General features: G+C 42.9%; 1 long non-coding RNA gene across 1 annotated transcript in view; it reads left to right on the top strand.

Annotated features, from left to right (window-relative positions):
- The first annotated feature begins 6,558 nt into the window (after positions 1 to 6,558).
- The window catches only part of LOC137362397 (uncharacterized), a 50,441-nt gene continuing 39,121 nt past the window's right edge, over positions 6,559 to 17,878 (top strand). The window contains exon 1 of the long non-coding RNA XR_010972497.1: positions 6,559 to 6,695. This is a non-coding gene — a long non-coding RNA (uncharacterized lncRNA). The remainder of the gene's footprint in view (positions 6,696 to 17,878) is intronic.

Genomic DNA, 17,878 nt, shown 5'->3' with positions numbered 1-17,878 from the left:
TCATACAGTCATAGCCTCACAGAGTCTACAGCATAGAAATAGGCCCTTCTGCCCACCTCGTCCATGCCGACCATAATGTCTATCTATACTAATCCCACCTGCCTGCATTAAGTCTATATCCCTCTCTGCCTTGCTTATTCAAGTATCTGTCCAGATGCCTCTTAAATGTTGCTACTGTTCCTGCCTCCACCACCTCCTCAGGCAGCTCATTCCAGATACCCACTATTCTTTGTGGGAAAGAATTACCCCTTTAATCCTCTTTAAACGTCCTCCCTCTCACCTTAAATCTATGCCCTCTAGTTTTAGTCAGGGAAATCAGACCCAGCCTATCCAATCTCTCTTTATAACTCAAGGAATTCAAACCAGGCAACATCCTTGTGAATCTTTTCTGCACCCTTTCTGGCTAAACCACATCTTTCCTGTATTTCTGCGACCAGAACTGCACACAGTAATACAAATGCGGCATAACCAACGTTAAGTACAACTGTAATATGACGTCCCAACTCTTGTACTCAATGCCACAGCCGATGAAGGCAAGCATGCCATATGGCTTCTTCACTGCCCTGTCTACCTGTGCTGCCACTTTCAGAGAACTATGTACTTGCACCCCAAGGTCCCTCTGCTCAACAACACTCCTCAGGGCCCTGCCATTCACTGTATATGTCCTGTCCTTGTTTAACTTCACAAAATGCATCACTTCACACTTATCTGCGTTAAATTCCACTTGCCAACCACTTGCCCACTTTCCCAGTTGATCTGTATCCTATTGTAACCTTAGACAACCTTCTTCACTGTCCACTATACCACCAATTTTGGTGTCATCTGCAAACTTACTAATCATGCCCCCTACGTTCACATCCAAGACATTAATATATATGACAAACATCAGAGGGCCCAGCACCGATCCCTGCAGCACACCACTGGTCACCAGCCTCCAATCTGAAAAAATAACCCTCCACTACCACCCTCTGCCTCCTATCACCAAGCGAATTTTGTATCCAAGTTGCCAGCTCACCCTGGATCCCATGTGTTCGAACATTCTGGACCAGCCTACCATGCGGAACCTTGTCAAAGGCCTTGCTAAACTCCATGTAGACAACGTCCATTGCCCTGCCCTCGTCAATCCTCTTGGTCACCTCCTCGAAAATCTCAATCAAATTCGTGAGACATGATTTACCACGCACAAAGCCATGCTGTCTATCCCGAATCAGACCATGCCTTTCCAAATGCATATAAATCCTGTCTCTCAGAATACCTTCCAATAACTTTCCCACCACTGATGTAAGGCTCACCGGCCTGTAGTTCCCTGGCTTATCCCCACTGCCCTTCTTAAATAAAGGCACAACATCAGCTATCCTCCAGTCTTTCAGTAACTCACCCGTGGCTAACTATGATCCAAAATCTCTGCCAGGGCCCCAGCAATCTCCTTCCTTGCTTCCCATAGCATCCTAGGATACAGTTCGTCAGGCCCTGCGGATTTATCCACCTTAATCCGCTTCAAAACCTCCAACACCTTCTCCTTTGTCATGTTGATAGGCTGCAGCATATCGCTGTTCCCTCCCTTAAACTCACTATCTTCCATGACTTTCTCCATTGTAAATACGGATGAAAAATATTCACTTAAGACCTCGCCAAATGTGTCTAAAGCTGTTTCCATTCATCCATTCCCGCATTGTGGAGTGAAAGCTACAATTGCAGAGATAGAAAATAGGGGTGTCTGAATGGAATTTCAGGTTTTGGTTGATCGAATAAGGTGAGAATGTAATTGTCTCCCTTGCAGATATACAGAATTGAAGGTATTCACTTTATATCACATGAAGTAGTTTACTAATGTCTAACTGGCTTCAAAGAGTTCAGACACATAAAGAAGAGGAAAAGTGAATATACAATGTACAAAAGCTGAGATAGTCAGGCAACAGCAGCAGGAAAGCGTGTCACCTTTTGGGGGTTTTAACTGGAATGCCTGAGCTGATGATTGAAAAATCTGGTGTTCAAAAAGCACATTGGGTTGTTGTGAATTTGACGTATTCTTCTAAAAGAAAACAGAATTATTTTTAAAAAGCTCGAGGTCAGAACGATTTACTGCCATCTGCTAGTGCAAAGCCACTGTATGTCTCAGTTTTTCTGTATTTATTAACGATTGAAGATGATGCGGTAGAAGGCCAATGGCAGAAAAATAGGCAGCATTGTAAGCAGTGTAGCTGTAAGCATAACTTTCAAATAGATATAAATATTTGAAGTGAATGGGGAAAACTGTGGTAGAAGGATTTCAATGTCGGCAAAAAAGACAGACTAGAACAGTGTACTTTATAAATGGTGAAAAACCTTATTTAGTGAATGTCCAAAGAACTTGGTCGGGGGGTGGGGGGTGGATGCGGGGGGCGGTGGTGGCATAGGTCCATGTCCATTGGTGTGCAGCGTACATTTATCACAATGATAACTGGACTCCAAGGGTTAAATTACGAGGCGGTATTACACAAACTATGGATGTATTCCTTGGAATTCAGGTGGGTCAGGGGTGATTCGATCAAAGTTGTTAAAGTATTGAGTAGAACCGATGAGGTAGTTTGGAAGAAACTATTTAAGGAGCTTGGGACTTGGGACTAGTGAGCATAGTCTAAAAAAATTCGAGGCAGACCTTTCATGAGCGGAATTAGCAAGCACCTCTAGACCCAAACGATGTGTTAGGTACTGTCGTCGACAAACGCCCAGTGATGTAAAATCAATTGTTCATTTTGAAATCTAATATTGACCTCTTCAAATGCCTTTTGGAAATTGTAATATTCTGTCGCTCTCTGTCCCTTGGTCACTCTCTCTCTCTATGTATATGCGTGCGTTTCTCTGTGTGTGTCTATTTCCCTGTGTATCTCTCTCTTTGTGTGTTTCTATGCCAATTACTCTCTCCTTTCTCTGACCCTTTGTAAAAATCCACATGCATCAGTTGCTGTTTTCAGTTGGCTGATTTTGGTGACACCACAACTACAGAGGGTACACTTCCTGATTCAGGAAGGTAAGAAACCCGTATCCCGCTATTTAATGGAATATTCTGTGTGCTTTATGTACTGTAATTGATTAATCGATAATAATTGATCAAATCTAGCATTGATTGCTGCTTGAGGGTCTCAAGCTTTACTTTCCTCCCAGGGTTGATAACAAACACTAATATTAGTGTCGAGGGGAGTTTCAGTTTACCTCAGTGATTTGAAAATATAAAACCCTGCTCTCATTCTCAGCAAAGTATATTGTATGATGGGATGCTACAAATATTGTTACACTCAGTACGCACGGTACCTTTACATTGCAATAAGATGCTATAATTTCTATCCACATAACTGACAACTCACAGGGGTAGAATTTCACTGGGTCAGCAGTCTGACCAAACAATAAAGCATTGCAGAAATCGAGCTTCTCAAATACAACAAAAGTTGCCTTTTCTGCGTCTCGCTGCTCTTTCCTGATTTTCTGTTAGGTGATATTAAGTGATACGCACAATTTTATAACTCAGAGGCAAGATTATTGGGACAGTGTAGACGGAGCTTTACTCTGTATCCCTGGAATTTAGAAGATTAAAGGGAGATTTGATCAAAGTTTCCAAGATAACAATACAAAGTGATGGGGTAGATAGAGAAAAACTCTTCTCGCTGGTTTGGGAAGTCTTGGACAAAGGACACAGTCTAAAAACGAAAACGAGTCTAAAACCGTTTCAAGAGTGAAATCAGTAAATACTTCTTCACACACAGCGTAGTAGAAGTTTGGAACTGTCTTCCACAAATGAACCGTCCCTATGCCTGCAGTCGCCTCCAACTTCACAATACTCCAATACCTACAATCCTTTAATTCTGGCCTCTTCAGCATCCCCCATTTTAATCGTTCCACCATTGGTGGTCGTGCCTTAAAGCTGCCAAGGCCTTAACTCAGGAATTCCTTTTCGAAACCTCTCCATCTCATGACCTCTCTTTCCTCTTTGAAGGTACTCTGGAAAGTCACCCTATCCGGCAAGTGTCTGGTCATTGAGCCTCATATCACCTTATGTGGCTTGTTTTTTTTTTAATGTTCTTTATTAATTTGTTGGATGTATGTGTTACTGGAAAGGCCAGCATTTATTGCCTATGATTAATTGCTCTTTGTGAAGTTGTTGGTGAGCCTCCTTCCTGAACCGCTGCAGTCCATGTACCGTAGGTGCACTAACAGTGCTGTTAGAAGGCCATTCCAGGATTTTGACCCAAGGACAATGAAAGGGCAGTGATTGTATTCCAAGTCAGGATAGTGTGCGACTGCAGGTCGTGTTGTTCCCATATGTGTATCCTGTTTGTTCCCTCTCTCGCCTCCTCCAACCTTTTAGACCTCCTTGTCCATCTGTCTCTTTCTGTCATGAGAACCTAAGAACAGAGGAAATACGAGCCGGAGTAAGCATAAGGCTCCTCAAGTCTGTTTCACGTTTTCTAGTGAATCTTGTTGTCCTACCTGGAAGGCAAGGATATCCTTTCCTAAGTATGGAGATCAAAGCTATATACGAACACATAAATTGCAGTAAAACCTCCTTACTTTTGTACTCCAATCTCCTTGCGATACTGGACAAGAAACTATTCGCCTTCCTTTTTGCACCAGCATGTTTACTTTGTGTGATTTGTGTAAAAAGACAACCAAATCCCTCTGAACACCAACATGTAATAGTTTATCACCAAAGATAGACACGTAGCAGCTAATATTTGGCAAAGAATTATGAAGTAAAGTATTTTGGTGGGAAGAATGAGGACAGACAATTAAAAATGAAGGATACAATTCTGAAGTGAGTACAGGAACCGAGAGACCGAGAGATAACTGTGCACAAATTAAGGGTAAGAGGGCTATTTAAGAAAGTAGTTAAAAGGGATATGGAAACATAGAAATATAGAAAATAGGAGCCGGAGAAGGCCATTCTGCCCTTCGAGCTTGCTCTGCCATTCATTATGATCATGGCTGACCATCCAACTCATTAACCTGTTCCTGCTTTCACCCCAGACCCTTAGATCCATTTAGACCCAAGAGCTAACTCTAACTCCTTCTTGAAAACATTCAATGTTTTGGCCTCAACTGCTTTCTGTGGCAACGAATTCCACAGGCTCACCACGCTCTGCGTGAAAAAATAAGTTCTCCTCTTCTCATTCCTGAAAGGTTTACCCCTTGTCCTTGGACTATGACCCCTGGTTTTGAAGTCCCACGCCATCGGTGACATCCGCCCTGCATCTACCCTGTCAAGTCCTGTTAGAATTTTATAGGTTTCTATGAGATCCCCCTCACTCTTTTGAACTCCAGCGAATATAATCCTAACTGACTCAATCTGTCCTCATACGTCAGTCCCGCCATCCCAGGAATCAGCCTGGTAATCCTTCCCTGCACTCCCTCTATAGCAAGAACATACTTCCTCAGATAAGGTGGCCAAAATCACACACAGTATACCAGATGTGTCCTCACCTAGGCCCTGTATAATAGCAGCAAGATATCCCTGCTCCTGTACACGAATCCTCTCGCTATGAAGGCCAACATACCATTTGCCTTTTTTACCGCATGTTGCACCTGCATGCTTACTTTCAGAGACTGGTGCATGAGAACACACAGGTCTCACTGCATATTCACCTATCTCAGTTTATAGCCGTTCAGATAATAATCTGCCGTCCTGTTTTTGCTACCAAAGTGGATAACCTCACATTTTTTCCACATTATACTGCATATGGCGTGCATTGCCCACTCACTCAACTTGCCCAAATCACTCTGAAGACTCTCTGCATCCTCCTCACAACTCACCCTCCCACTCAGTTTTGTGTCATCTGCAAATTTGGGGATATTACATTTAGTTCCCTTATATAAATCATTAATATATATTGTAAATAGCTGGGGTCCGAGCAATAATCCCTGCGGTACCCCACTAGTCACCGCCTGCCATTCGGAAAAAGACCCATTTATCCCTACTCTCTGTTTTCTGTCTGCCGACCAATTTTCTATCCATGACAATATACTACTCCCAATCCTATGCACTTTGATTCTACACGCTAATCTCTTATGTGGGCCTTTGTCGAAAGCCATCTGAAAGTCCAAATAAACCACATCCACTGGCTCCCCGTTATCTACTAGTTACATCCGAAGAATTCTAGAAGATTTGTTAAGCATGATTTCCCTTTTGTATATCCATGTTGACTCTGCCCTATTCTACCACTGGGATCCCAGGCTTAGTAAATAGTGGCTCAGAGCATAAAAGCAAGGAGGTTATGATGAAGATTTATAAAACACAGGTTCAGACTGAACAATATGATGTCCAATTCTGGGCATTGCACTTTAGGAAGAATATGAGGGCATCAGATAGGATGCAGAAGAGATCTATTTAATCTCCCCTTAGTTTCCTCTGTTCCAAAGCAAACAACCCCAGCCTATGCAATCTTTCCTCACAGCTAAGTTTCTCCATTGCTGTCAAGATCCACATTTCCGGCTGAGGATATTTGAAGAGCGAGAATTGAACAGAACGTCATTTCCCCTTCCATTTCCCCCTCCAAAAAGCTCAGACACAAGATGGCTATCCACTGAGCCACATTTGGCTCCAATGTTTCCTTTCAAATGTAGTTGTTGTGCGTTGCCAGCTTTTTCAAAGACTAACTTCTGTGAAGCTGAGCACCGCAGGAGGAGGCTGAAATGGATCATCCACTCGGCACTTTAGGTGGCAGGTGAGTTGTAAACTCCACAGCCTTGTCTTTTGTACTGATATCTGTGACTCTGTTATCATTGAGAATGGTGATGTTCATGGAGCCTCCTACTTCAGTTTGTTGTATCATTATCTACCTCCATTCACGACTGGATATGGTAGGACTGCAGAGCTTTGCTCTGCAGATGAGACACATCCAGTACAATTCCAGACTGAGTGAAGCGTTCCCTTTTACCCACCGTGTACTAAACAAGCTCTGCTCCATTACAGTCCAATACAGGACTGGACATACACAGCAGGTCATCATTTTAAGTTGATCCCAGATTTAAAGATATGAAGGGGAACTGATAGTTTTTCACAATCTCGCCTATTTCTGCGGGTCGTGGAGTGTAGGGCAAGGGGGCATAGTGTGAATATTAGAGCCTTTCAGGAGTGAAGTTAGGAAATAGTTCGACATGTAAAGGGTGACAGAGGTTTGGAACTTTTTTCCGCAAACAGAAATTGATATTATGTCATGTTTTTCATTTTAAATCTGAGACTGATCATTTTGGATGCAGATTATTAAGAGATATGGGATAAATATGTTTCCCCGTTTTTTGTCTTCCCCAAATGTATTATAGAGTCATAGAGCTATTACGCACAGAAGGTGACCTTACAAACTGGCTAGAGAGCAATCCAATCAGTCCCATCCCTCCGCTATATCCCTGTGCCCATCCAATTTTCTTTGGAAATCAATGATTGTCTCTGTTCCCACCACCCTCGTCGGCAGTGCGTTCCAGATCATTGTCACACACCGCATTAAAAAAAAAGTTCCTCCTCACTTCATCTTTTACCCACAACCTTAAATCTGTATCCTCTGCTCCTTGCAGCATCAACTAATGGGAACAGATTTTGCTTATCTATACCTGTCATTATCTTCTACACCCATATCAAATCTCCCCAACTCAAAGTTCCAGGACTCCAGAAGTAATAGTGCTAGTGTGGGAAGAGAGGCCATTGCTGGAGGAGCTCTGATTAAAAACAGAACAATAGTATTGCAACCAGATGGGGCAGACCCACTGAAATATACCCATGTAAGAGGTATGGGGAGATCTCGGATGTGCTTGTTGCAGGTTTGGAGGAATAGCTGGAAATGTGGAGTGGTGAGGACATGGAAGACATTACACCCAATGATAAGAATTATAAATTTAACTACTTGGAGGGCTGGGAGTCAATGCAGGTCTGTTTGGCTGAAGGTGTTGCGCATGATGGACTTGGTGAGGATTGGACTTAGAAGCAGGAATTTGGAGCAGTTGATGGTGAGGGTAGGTGGAATTTGTGTGTCTGGTCAGCAGTGAAGAGGAAGAAAGGAGTCAGGAGTTGGCACAATTATGATTTTACCGGAGCCATTAACCACTGTCGAAGAATAAGGTAAATATCTGCAGTGAAATATCAGAGAGAAGGTTTTGTTTTATTCTTCATGTAGCGCCAGTATTTATTGCCTTTGACAGCCTGCTGGGCCGTTACAGCCGGCAGTTAAGAGTATGCCACATTGCTCCAGGTCTGTAGCCACATGTAGGTCAGACCAGGTAAAGATGGCAAAATTCCTTCCCTAAAAGGAATTAGCGAATCAAATGGGCTTTTATAGCAATAGATGATAGTTCCACGGCCCCATTACAGAGACTTGCTTTCAATTGCAGACTTTTGTTAATTAACTGAATTTTAATTCCAGCAGCTGCCAACGGGGATTTGAACCTCTATCACCAGGCCATTAGGTTGGTCCTCTGTATTATTTGCCCAGTGATATTATCACTACACTGCTGCCTCCCCAATGGACTTGTACAGTAACTTTTCCCTAATATCACCCACAGTAGTTTGTCGGCTGTAACCCTGAACGTGGTTCCAATTCCGAGATTCAAAGTTCACATTTTAACTTGGAAATCTGCAGGAACATAGTGAAATGGGATTGATTTTGCCCCTGGATTCAGTGTCCACTGTAGACAAATCAGTTACATTTACAGTAGAAAAGCCAGGATCGATCAAGGTTAATACAATAATATGCAGAATATTAATGATGCCGCTCATCATTGTAGTATCCGTCCAGTATGAGTACAGTTTTCAGGTTTGTTCCCGAGAGAGGTCTTACTGAGAAAATGTAATTGATATTGAAATGATTGCGTTTTATCCAAAACAATGTTTACATCACAGTCAAAGTTGCCAGTGCAATGTGTTTGTTCAGGTGAGTGTAACTAATAGTCAGGGGCATAGCTGTGTCACTGGAGACATATCCCCTGTATAAAACAGGATCCTTTGGAATGGATAAGCTCAGAATGCCTGCTGGAGCAGTGGGTTCCAGGATAACAGAACTTTGCTTCTCACAGAAATGGGATTACCACTAATGTATCAGATAGAAGGCATTTATTATCCTTTACTTGCAGCAATTGGAGTTCCTGGTAAGCTAGTATCTGAGCTGTTAATGGTATAAATCTTTGTTAACTGTGCTGCTGTATTCGCTTTATTGCTCGCTGTGTGTGTTACACAGCCGAATACTCTTTTGCAGCAATTACTGATGGAATCTCCTCATTGTCTACTCATTCAGCCACGTAGGAGCTGTAGTATAGGGTCTTGAATGGTTTTTCTGTAAATAACATTGCATTGTTACCGCATTATTCTGTGCATTGAATGTATTTGAATGAGATGTCGAGGTTCGGTTCAAGAATCAGACCATCAGGAGATTTTAGCAGGTGCATATTGCAGTCCGACTGGTCCTGGAATAGTTTTTATGAGTGTGTGTTTCAGTGATTTATAATGAGACATCTCATAGTCTCAGTGTTACAAGGGGACAGCACAATGTCCTCACTCCCCAAGAACATGATTTAACTGGGATTTCAAAGTATTTACTGGTCGTCACTGTTATAACATATTATTTCATTCTGTGTGTGTCTGACGTTGCTTTAGAAGTCTGGTTACTGAGCTGAGCTTGCTGCTAACTCTTTCACATCTCCTTCACAGCTTCACTTGATGCCTTCACTGTCACCGGACTAGATTGTGAAACGGAAACTATTGGTGGGATGTTTTATTGGTTTATACTCTATCAGTTGGAATCAAGAGTCTCCCATTTCTCTGTAGATTATCAGCTGCAGCGCCGATGTTGGTGTTTTATTAATTAAGCAACCCCACATTCTAACGGTGTACTTTATAAATCCAGGAGAAGGAATTTCAATGATTGTAAGGTTGTCTGGAAGAAGCCTTCGATCCAGTTTATTCCATGTATTGTGAATGAAGTGAAGAGTGCTGGTGAACTGGTGGAGACTTGGGTGTTCCATAGTCACATTAAATTATTCACAGAGGTACCATAATTGAACAAACCTACTCTGAAATTAGAATCTTTGAACAAGAAGCTGTTGAACAGAAGACAGGTGCAGAATGTTAGGAATTCGTCGTATGTGAAAAGTGATATTAAGGAACAGTGTGAAAGGTATGGGTACTCCAGAGAGAAAGGGAAGGAGAGAAGAAGCCGGATGAATGAAACCGAGGGAAAGAGATAAGTAGAAGTAAAGAGAAAGAGAAAGAAGCAGCAGAGTGAATATCACTATCATAAAGTGTTGGAATGGCCAGTACAATTGGAGAGGGAAAGTGTGAGTTGAAGTTGTCTATTGTCAGATTGTGTTCATTTTTTCTGTTGGACTTGATCTCTCTGCGTTTATTTCTGTCAAGTCCTCAGATAATATTCCTATTCCTTACTTACTGCGTGAATAAGCATCATAGAATCAGTTCTTCACTGATGGTAATTCATTATTTAAATGCAGCATTTTAAAATCTCTGTGCATGCTGCTTTAAATAAAGAGCGAGGTTGATATCAACAATATATTTCAATTGATCTTTTAAAAATTTATTTTATTTAGAGATACAACACTGAAACATGCCCTTCGTCCCACCAAGTCTGAGCCGACCATCAACCACCCATTTATACTAATCCTACGCTAATCCCATATTCCTTCCACATCCCCACCTGTCCCTATATTCTCCTACCGCCTACCTATACTAGGGCAATTCATAATGGCCAATTTACCTATCAACCTGCAAGTCTTTTGGTGGTGGGAGGAAACCGGAGTACCCGCCGAAAACCCACGCAGACACAGGGAGAACTTGCAAACTCCACACAGGCAGTACCCAAAATTGAACCCGGGTCGCTGGAGTTGTGAGGCTGCGGTGCTAACCACTGTGCCACTGTGCTGCACAATTCATATTTAATTGTCTGCAAAAACAAACTATATTGATAATATCGTATAAATAATGAACTGTTCTCCAACACCAGTAACCACACTGGTTATTGTTTGACTGCATTAATTGAGCTGTGTTACTGGGAACGATCCTCCAGCACTCTGCTGCCGTATCTCCCGATGCATCTCAGCCTCTCCTCTCATTGTATTGAGTCCTCAGTCTCCTCATACATTGTTCCAGTTTATCCATTTCCCCAAACCATAAGCTCCAGTCTCCCCTCGAGCTCCAACATGTCCTTTTCCTTCTCTTTCACCCAATCTCACTCGCTGGTTCCATTTCCAGGTGCCTCGTCCAATCTGATAGGAATATAGGTACATCGGAGCAGGAGGAGGCCTTTCAGACCTTCTAGACTGCTTCGCCATTCTATATCAAGGCTGATGCGAGCACCCAAACTCGCTGCATCAGTTGTCAGCCGTTTCCCATTTGGTAACAGTCCCCACCAGTTCTCTCAACCCAGAACAAGAAGTCAGCTGCGTTTGCTGTTGTTTCCAAACCTACCCAACCAACATTCAAGAGCCAAATTCCCATTTAACCAATTAGATTTCATCTCTGTAAAAATTCCTTCTCATTTCCCCACCCGTACAGCATCCACAATCAGTACTTCCAGTCGATCTGGCGCTGACTTTATTCACTTTCTGTTTCAATTTCCCAATTCATTATTAGTAATTGTGTTTCAATCATTTCACCGTGACAAAGCACTGCCCAGGTCATTGAATCAGTTTTCACTGCTCGATGCAGCAACAAAGCTGGACAGTTTAGCCTAGATCCTGTCAAACTGCTGCTTTGTCACCTGGTTTGTCACCTGGTTTGACCAGTAATTTCTCTGCTTCCTTTTCTCTCTCTTCCAGTTAACTTGCTGGCAATTGTGATCCTGTCCCGAGGAAAGTGCGGTCTCTCCAAATGTATCACTCTCTACCTGATGGGAATGGCAATGGCTGATCTCCTGGTCGTTATTTCTGGTCCAATTATGGGTGTGATTGTTTCATTTTATTTCCCACGTTCATTCCTGAAAATCACTCCTTTGTGTTTTCTCAATGTTGTTCTCGGTTCTGCAGCAACAGGTGTTTCTATCTGGCTTACAGTTACTTTCACCTTTGATCGATTTGTGGCCATTCGTTGTGAGAAGCTGAAAACAAAATATTGCACTGAGAAAACGGCGGCTGTGGTTGTAGGAACAGTGAGTGTGCTGGAATGTTTACAGTCCGTCCCCTGGTACTTTACACTGGAACACAGTTACATTATTGATAATGTTCCCATGGGTTGTGTTTATAAACCGAGCTTCTTTACTTCCCCCATATGGTGGGCATTTGAATTGTTTCACCGCATTTTATCACCTTGTGTCCCAGTCGTTCTAATTTTGCTGCTCAATGTTCTGACTGTCAAACGGATTTTATTCACCAGTAAAGTCCGCAGGGGATTCCAGAGCCGCAGCAATGGAGAGAATCACAGGGACACAGAGATGGAACATCGCAGAAAATCAATTGTTTTACTCTTCAGTATATCCGGCAGTTTTTTACTGTTATGGGTGACCCGGGTTGTGTTTAATATGTATGCACGAATTGAAGATAGTCAGTATTATTACTCCTACAGTGACCCGCTTTTTATCACAGATCACACATCAAAGATGCTGCAGATTCTCAGTTCCTGCACCAACACGTGTATTTACACGGTGACCCAGACTAAATTCAGACAGGAGTTGAATAACGCGGTGAAATACCCACTCAATCTCATTGTTAAGTTATTGAAATCATAGAAAGAGCGGAAGGGTTTCAACTCTGGAATTAAATCCCACATGCCAAAGACTTGCAGGCTGATAGGTAAATTGGCCATTATAAATTGCCCCGAGTATAGGTAGGTGGTAGGGAAATATAGAGACAGTTGTGGGATGTGGTAGGAATATGGAATTAGTGTAGGATTTGTATAAATAGGTGGTTGATGGTCGGCACAGACTCTGTGGGCCGAAGGGCCTGTTTCAGTGCTGTATCTCTAAACTAAACTAAACTTCATATTCAGTTCGCTACACTCCCCACAGGGGAGAAAGTATAATTTATATTCATAGTATTGAGCCCTGAAATGATTTAATACCTGACTCCGAGATTATATTTCATTGATATTCTGGCCTATTGAGGCTTGACTTGCTCTGCAGAAGATTCATGAATTGTTTCTCAAAAAGTCGTGACTGAAAAGTTCAGCTCGATTCAACTAAACTCAACTGGGACCCAGAGCAAAATGGACAAAGCTGCAAATCAGAGTGATTGTGAGATGGTGAAAGGGCATTAACTTCAAGAGATAGGGACACCAGCAGATGGAGATAGTGAGAGGGGCGGTAAGTGCAGTGAGGCAGGGATACCAGCAGATGGAGATAGTGAAGTGTTTCGTAACTGCAGTGAGACAGGAACACCCGCAGATGGACATGGTGAGAGGCAGACAGTAACTGCAGAGAGACAGGGACAGCAGCAGATGGAGATGGTGAGAGGGAGGCAGTAACTGCAGTGAGACAACAACACCAGCAGATGGACATGGTGAGAGTGACAGTAACTGTAGTGAAACAGGAACACCGGCAGATGGAGATGGTGAGCGGGCAGTACATGCAATGAGACCGAGACACCAGCAGATGAAGATGTTGAGAGTGGGTAATATCTGCAGTAAGACAGGGACACCAGCAGATGGAGATGGTGAGCGGTGACAGTCACTACAGTAAAACAGGGACACTAGTAGTTGAAGATGATGACAGCATTCAGTAACTGCAGTGAGACGGGGACACCAGCAGATGAAGTGGTGAGAGGGGGCAGTATGTGCAGTCAGGCATGGGCACCAGATGATGGAGATGCTGAAGCGGATAGTAACTGCTATGTAACAAGGACACCAGCGGATTGAGATGGTGAGAGTGGACAGTAACTACAGTGAGACAGAATCACCAGTAGTTGAAGATGATGACAGGGTTCAGTAACTACAGCGAGACTGGGACACCAGCAGGTAGAGATGGTGAGATTGGCAGCAAGCGCAAGGAGATAGTGGTACCAGCAGATGGAGATGGTCAGAAGGGCAGTAGAAATTGGAGTGAGACAGGGACACCAGTCGTTGAAGATGATGACAGGGTTCGCTAACTGCAGTGAGACAGAGACACCGGCAGATGAAGTTGGTGAGCGGGGGAAATAAATGCAATCAGGCATGGGCATCAGAAGATGGAGATGCTGAAGGGGATAGCACCTGCTGTAATACAGGATCACCCGCAGATGGAGATGGTGAGAGGGAGACAGTAATTGCAGTGAGGCAGGGACACAAGCAGATGGACATGGTGAGAGGGGCAGTACCTGCAGTGAAACAGGGACACCAGCAGATTTAGATTGGTAGGGGGCAGTACATGCAATTTGACAGGGACACCGGCAGATGGAGATGGTGAGAAAGGGTGGTAACTGTAGTTAGATAGGGACACGAACCGATGGAGTTTGTGAGAAGGGTAGTAACTGCAGTGAGACAGGGGCACCAGAAGATGGAGAAGGTGGGACTGGACGGTGTCTGTAGAGAGACAGGGACACCAGCAGATGGAGATGGTGAGAGGGGACCAGAACTGCAGTGAGGCAGGAACACCAGCAGATGGAATGGTGAGTGGGGCTAGTAACTGCAGTAATTCAGGGACACCAACAGATAGATGTAGTGAGAGGGGCCGAAACGACACTGGGACAGCGACGCCAGCAGATGAAGATGGTCAGAGCGTCATAGAGGATATAACTATGCTGCAGAGAACCAGGAGCTTCAGGCTATCATGTCCGTGGCGGCCATCAAGCACCAGTTTATTCTGATCACATTTCCCAGCACTTGGCACATAGCCTTGAATGCTGTGGCGTTTTAACTGCTCATCTAAAGACTTCTAAAATGCTGTGAGGCTTCCTCCCTTTACCACCCGTCAGGCAACGTGCTGCAGATTCCAACCACCCGCTGTGTGAACATCTTTTCCTCAAATCCCCTCTAAATCTGCTGCCCCTTATCTTAAATCTATGACCCGTGGTTATTGACATCTTCGCTAAGGGGAAATGTTTCTCTCTATCTACCCTACCTACACCCCTCATAATTTTGTATACCTCTATCAGGTCTCCCCTCAGCCTAAAACCTGACTCGGGTATAAAATTTAAACCCGACCGAGGTGACCCGACAATAACCAATCTGAAACTTACCTGGAACCGAGTCCTTTTATTTCTTTTCATGACCGACCCGACTCGAAATATGTTTTTGAAACAGAAAAGAAAATGCAGACAAAGAAGAAAACAATACCTACAGAAAGTTTGGGAAATCTACATCAGAGGTACTGTGTCAGAGAGTTCCCAAACTCTGTTACGGTGCCTAAGGTAGACAAGAGAAGTCAACAAGTGTAAGGATGAACCATCCACATTACCGTTGCATTACCAGACAGTGCAAGAACCCAGACGTGATGCTGTCAGAGAGCATAACCAACTGTTGCCTGTTTTAGACCCTCTGCTACTTAATTATTTTTCTACAATATTGAGGAAGGAAGCACTTGTAGCATTTGTTGCTTTCAGATAATTTTACAATTTGAGTAGACATAGAGGGAAATTTAGTTTAGATTTAGTTTAGAGATTCATCACTGAAACAGGCCCTTCGGCCCACCGAGTCTGTGCCGACCGTCAACCACCCATTTATACTAATCCTACACTAATCCCATCTTCCTACCACATCCCCACCTGTCCCTATATTTCCCTACCTATACTAGTGGCAATTTATAATGGCCAATTAACCTATCAACCAGCAAGTCTTTGGCATGTGGGAGGAAACAGGAGCACCCAGAGGAAACCCATGCAGACACAGGGAGAACTTGCAAACTCCACGCAGGCAGTACCTAGAATTGAACCCAGGTCGCTGGAGCTGTGAGGCTGCGGTGCTAGCCACTGCGCCACTGTGCCGCCGTTAAGCTGACAAACTTATGGAAAGACCAGCTGGCCAATCAGGATGACAGCTGGACCATCATGGCTAAATACTTCTTCACTCTCCCTGAGTCGCATCAATATCTATTAGGATTGGCACATGAAACGCAAAAACCCAGGGCCTATATGCGGAAAAACTCAATAAATTTCCTTTCCAAAGCCCTGCTCCTCTGGCAGTCGAAAACCTGTCCAGGAGATTACATTGACTATGTGTTACCTATAAAGAAACGTGCCTTCTAAATGATGAACTCAATCTCACAGTCAGGAACTGATTGCTCTCCCTCTTGAAGCTGCTGAGAAAGTCAGCATCCACCACACCAGTTGTCAATGTGTTCCATAGGCCCCAAATTCTCTGGAAAATGAACCACCTAACATCCTGTCTATCCCTATGCGTAGTTTGATGCACATTTAATTTAGTTCAGCTCATAGATGGTTTTCTTTCTGCAATTTTACATGTCTGCTCCTGTGCAACAATTAGTTGGCCACTATCAGGGCAAAGGTTTGCTTCTGAAAATCAATCAACATTGCTTCTACAGCCATTATAGCTTGCTTGAAATTATCTACATTTGATCGGAAAATATTGCATTAATAATGCTACATTGTGTAATGCCTGCAAAATGATTTTGACATGAACTGAATTTTCTGGAGATAGTCAACTCGCTATTCACTCCCATGGAACAGAACACCAGCCCTTTGGGATCAAGGGAATACTTAATTCAAGGAACACAAGCCATTAGATTGACTAATATAGACTGCAACGGCAGATTGATATGCCAGGGTGTTTTAATTCATTACCGTGGAATATTTAGAATTTAGACTTGGATGACCTGTGGTGATTATTCAACCACCCCACCCCTTATATATGAGGAAAGAAAACACTGCACAATCCCAATTAACGTCTAGTCTCATAAATATTGGTTCCATGCATTTTCATTTTTAATATGGGCATTTGAATCACTGGTTTATCAAAGTTAAGATAATTTGTATAAAAAGTTAGTCTCTCACCCATGCAGTAATGAGAATTAAGTAATTCGGATCCTGTGTTTTGGCTTATCTCATAATTCCAAGTGGATTTTGTCCAAAAGATCCATTGATGTGGTCAATAGCACTCGCTTTCAATCATAATGTAGCAGCTCCCAGATGTACATCACACAACAGCTGCAGCATGACTTTTGAAATAAACAATCCCATCATACAGTTCCGTGGTCGACTTTTTTGTCGTCTTTCAATAACTGGGTAGATCTAATTCTTGATTTTTTTTTAAGTTAAGACAAAGCATGAACACGCTTGTCGCAAGGGTGGTCTGGGCAAGGCCCAAAGCTATTTTTCCAAGTCCGTACTTGCAATGTGAAAACAAACAAGTTCATAAATTATATTTTAAGCATGTGTTATGCATAAAATGAGACATTAGTATTCCTTTCGAAGCTAATTTTAACTCACATGACTGTTATTCACTTTTTCCAATAACTTTCATACCAATTTGGCAACAACTATAACTGAAATATGAATGGACCTTAAACTGTACTCCTGGGTTTCCTTTGGGCAGAAAAGGCAGCGTCTAATTTGTGCTACTGAATTCCATACTCTAAATCCATTTTAAATACCTTAGAAATGCAATTCACAAAAATTTACAGACTTGCAACCAGTCTGGAAAAATACAACCTGTTCCCAATTTAAAAAAAAAATCATAACAGTGAAAAGTTTGCTTTAGAAATGTCACACGTAAGTTTTGAGACATAATATGTATTTATTTTGGGGCTTTGACAGAAGTGGACATGACAGGTTACACCAAAACTGTCAAAGCTAAACAGTACAATGCAGCCCGACCCGAGCTGAACCCTATTGATGGACGCAGAATATAGACACGATATGGCCCGAACCCGGCAGATATATTGGGGTTTGGTTGGGTTTGGGTCGGGTAGCCAGGCTTCAACTTGAATTGTTCAACATCAGTTTAACGCCTTTTGTCCCATCCTTTATGATGTTGTTGCTAAAAGTTCTG

Source organism: Heterodontus francisci, unplaced genomic scaffold (assembly GCF_036365525.1).
Source record: "Heterodontus francisci isolate sHetFra1 unplaced genomic scaffold, sHetFra1.hap1 HAP1_SCAFFOLD_52, whole genome shotgun sequence".
Classification (NCBI taxonomy): domain Eukaryota; kingdom Metazoa; phylum Chordata; class Chondrichthyes; order Heterodontiformes; family Heterodontidae; genus Heterodontus; species Heterodontus francisci.
Note: the sequence above shows the minus strand (reverse complement) of the source record. Positions and strands in the feature narration are given on the sequence as shown.